Source organism: Sminthopsis crassicaudata, chromosome 3 (genome assembly GCF_048593235.1).
Source record: "Sminthopsis crassicaudata isolate SCR6 chromosome 3, ASM4859323v1, whole genome shotgun sequence".
Taxonomy (NCBI): Eukaryota; Metazoa; Chordata; class Mammalia; order Dasyuromorphia; family Dasyuridae; genus Sminthopsis; species Sminthopsis crassicaudata.
Window position 1 is genome coordinate 278,540,583 of NC_133619.1, and position 3,998 is coordinate 278,544,580.

The window sequence follows — 3,998 nt, forward strand, 5'->3', positions numbered from 1 at the left end:
ATAGTTATCATGCTGCACAGGAAAAATCAGATCAAGAAGGAAAATAAAAACTGAAAAAGAAAACAAAATACAAGCACACAGAGTGAAAATGCTATGTTGTATTCTACACTCAGTTCCCACAGTCCTCTCTCTGGGTGTAGATGGCTCTCTTCATAACTGAACAATAGGAACTGATTTGGATCCTCTCATTGTTGAAGAGAGCCACAGCCATCAGAATTGATCATTGTATAGTATTGTTGCAGTGTATAATGATCCAGGTTGTGCTCATTTCATTTAGCATCAGTTCATGTAAGTCTCTCCAGGCCTCTCTGAAATCATTCTGCTGGTCCTTTCTTACAGAACAGTAATATTCCATAACATTCATATACCAAAATTTATTCAGCCATTCTACAATTGATGGGCATCCACTCAGTTTCCAACTTCTTGCCATTACAACAAGCACTGGCACAAACATTTTTGCACATGTGGGTCCCTTTCCCTCCTTTAAGATCTCTTTGGAATATAAGCCCAGTAGAGACTCTGCTGGATCAAAGAGTATGCACAATTTGATAACTTTTTGAGTACAGGGAATAGAGGGAATAAAGCAAAATGACCATCTACATAGAATGGAAGATAAAAGCTAAAACCTGTCCTTGAGTCTCCTTAAAAGGAGACCTTAGAGTCTCCATAAATCAGGAAACAAATATTAGGGAATTTCTTCATCAGAGGACTATGTGTCATTGTTTTGTGAAAGATAATTTATGACCTCCAGTAAAGAACTGTTTCTGAAAATGTTGACTGAGGGTGGGGTCTCAAGTTGCCAGTATGCAATTCAAGTATATCCTCTCTTACTCAAGGGCAATAAAGACACAGAATGAACTAGATATCACAATTTAATGATTCCAATACAAAGAGACATTTATGCTCTTGGTGGTTAACTTCTGTTGTGTATTTACACAATATTTTCAAATGCAATAAAGTTTAAAAAAATAATTTATATAGCTGTTTTGGGTTGTCAGAATTCATCACTGCTGAATTGTAAGGAAGTGTGGAGAATCTAGATACTTTTCAAACTTATAAATTATGACAAACCACACTGGAGTTTACTGAAAAAAGATCCATGAAATCATGAAATGGAAAAGTATGTACTGAACAAGTTTTACTCACCCTGTTGTTAGTTGTCTTTCCTCTTGAAGGACCATAACATCAGGGTGATGATGCCATGACGTGAAAGTGAATTGGATTTAATTTAGAGAGGATTATGCAAAGCCATAAGTTTCATTTTCTCCTCCAGAGCCAATCCAATGTCTGGATGCAATGTCAAGATAGAGATCAGATAACTGGGAATGGTCCTGGATACAGTAGGAGACCTTGGCCTTTTTAAAAAGCAAAAGTCTTTAACAGGTCTCAGTTTGTATGAGATAATGCCCAATCAGTGATTATGGCTAGGTAAGAAATGAGCCCAAAAAAATGGTTTCTTTTACCTAGCCAAAAAAAAATTAATCTGAGAAGGGAAGACCTTTGGGTTTTCTGGCCAAAAGATGAAAATATTGGAAGGGCAACAAGAAGAAAATACATTAAGATGCTCCTAGTGTATCTGTGACTTGGTCCAACCATTTTGGAAAATAATGTGCATGTACTTTTTAAAAAAAACTAATTAAAATGTGTATATTCTATGGATACAAAGAGAAAAAAATTAATCAGTCTCTTCTCTTTAGGAGCTCTCATTCTAATTAGGAGAGCCAGCACATGAAGGAAGGTCATCTTTGGGGCTGAAAGAAAGGCTGGCTAATTCTTATTGTCTAGTGGAAAAAAGACCAGAATAATCATAAGTTTTGGAATTAATTATTTAGAAATAATGTTATTGACACAGGAAAATACAAATAAGGGATAAATAAAAAAGCTTGTTAATCGTAAAATGCCTTTTTGAATACTGTTTATATTTTTCAAAGTTCTTTCTTGCACATTCTCTCTAATTCTCTCTTTTGATATGGTCTGTTCAGTGCTTCTTGTACAAGTAAGTGTTGTGGTATAGCACAGCTTGTCTGTATTCTCCTTATTACCCCTGACTCAACCAAAAAAGGGTCAATTAAAATCTTTACAGACCATACCTACTGAAGCTGCTTCAAAGGTGAGATTTTCTTCCCTAATTCCTCCTCCTTTCTTGGTACATTCTCCATTCCCTCTCTTCTTTCTCTAAAGTCAGAAAAAGGAGAAGGGTTTGGTCCCTAGATCTCCCATTGAATATTATCTAAAATTACTATGATATTAGAAGTTCATATCCTTCAGTAATAGGAGAAATGATTTTCCCCAGATCCTCATGGATTCCTCTACCTATTCTTTGGGAGATTGAAAGATTGTAAAGTGTGTAATAAAATATCTGGAGGATTTGAATATATGTGTGAAAGGAAAAAAGGCTAGCGGTCCTCTTGATAAGAATGGAAATAGTCCTAGTGGTCTTTAAAATACTTATATGGTTAAGGCTTTGCTACCTGCTCTGTGGTATCTAACCATTCTATAAAATATAAACAACCTCTCAGGGAAATCTCCCCATTCTCCAATTCTGATCACACAAAAACAACCATAGGAAATGTGAACAATCATTTGTGAAAGGAGAACCAAGTGATCAGGGTGATGAGGGCAGCATAAAATTTCTCTGTATTTGTTGAGTTGGTTCAAGGCATGACAACAATTTGTAACTACATTTGGGATTTTCTTGACAAAGATATTGGAGTGGTTTGTTATTTCCTTCTCCAACTCACTTTACAGATAAGGAAACTGAGGCAAACAAGTTTAACTGACTTAAGTCTAGGATCACATAACTACTAAGTGTCTCAGACTAGAATTTAACTCAGGAAGATGAGTCAGGAAAACTCCAGGTCCAGTACTTTCTCTACTTTCCACCTACTTTTTGTTCTGTCTTCTTTTCTTTTCTTTTCTTTTTTGAAGGAGATGAAAAACATCATTGGATAATGTCTTAACTTGCATATGAATAAGATTTAAATAAAGCAGAATTTCTCAGCCTCTCTCTTCTAGAGTTTCAAATTCCAGTTTTAAGACAAAAGTTAGGATGACTAGTGATGGCCCAATATGTTCTTAGTGTCTGTAATGATTGACCAACCCTAAACACTCTAGAGTGGATACTTCAAGTACCTACATGGTTGTAGTTACAATAAAAACAAATTGTTTTCAACTACCCATTCTCCAAGAAAGTCTTCAAAAGCTTGGAATAACCCCCCCCCCCCCAATTCACCATTGAGTTTCAGACCTGTTACCTTCAACCTGGTGTTTATCCCGTCTGCTGAAACAGTTTTACTAGGGTATAGCTGCTGCTCATACTATAGCTTATTGGAGCAGTAGGTATAAGATGGGAGAAAGGACGAATGAGCATCTCTGAAAAGGACTTGGCAAGCACTCAAACCAGAGGTCCTAATCCTCTCCAAGCACCCCATAAACCCTCTGTGCCACATGGAAAACAGAAAACTCAAAATGATGGGATCTTTTATTTCTTAATCTTTAAAATGAATGGTACAGAAGAGAGAGGAGGAAGAGATGGAACAGAGAAATAGGAACTACTCTTGCTTTTGGATTCACATGATCTAGTCACTGCTAGGTAATCTGTCTCTGCTTTGTAAAGTCTCTAGCCAATATTTGTACTGGATACCACTGGAACCCCTTAAGATGATTTTTATGACATTCCTTGATAAGCTATAATTCCAAATCTCAGTGCCCAGTCCAGCTTATTTTACTGCATGCTTCAATATCAAACCCAACTCTAACCTCTGCTAAAGGTTGGAGGGGAGCACAAGAGACCACATCCCTAAGATGTTTAAATATCATCAGTCTTTCAAAATATATGAGCCAGTTAGGCTCTCAATTCTGTTCCAACCTGCTGGGTATTATGCTGTCATCTTCTTTAAATGTAATTCATTGAAAGTAGAAACAGGAGCTGTAACTCAAAATTCAGAGCCCAAAGGGACCATAAAAGTCATTTATTCCAGATTCTCCAGATCTCCCTT

The 3,998-nt window shown here is 36.5% G+C and overlaps 1 non-coding gene across 1 annotated transcript; it reads left to right on the forward strand.

The window, feature by feature from the left end:
* The first annotated feature begins 2,373 nt into the window (after positions 1 to 2,373).
* On the forward strand, positions 2,374 to 2,498 carry LOC141565281 (U6atac minor spliceosomal RNA). The gene has a single exon (XR_012488957.1). It is a non-coding gene; the product is annotated as a U6atac minor spliceosomal RNA (small nuclear RNA).
* Positions 2,499 to 3,998: the final 1,500 nt, after the last annotated feature.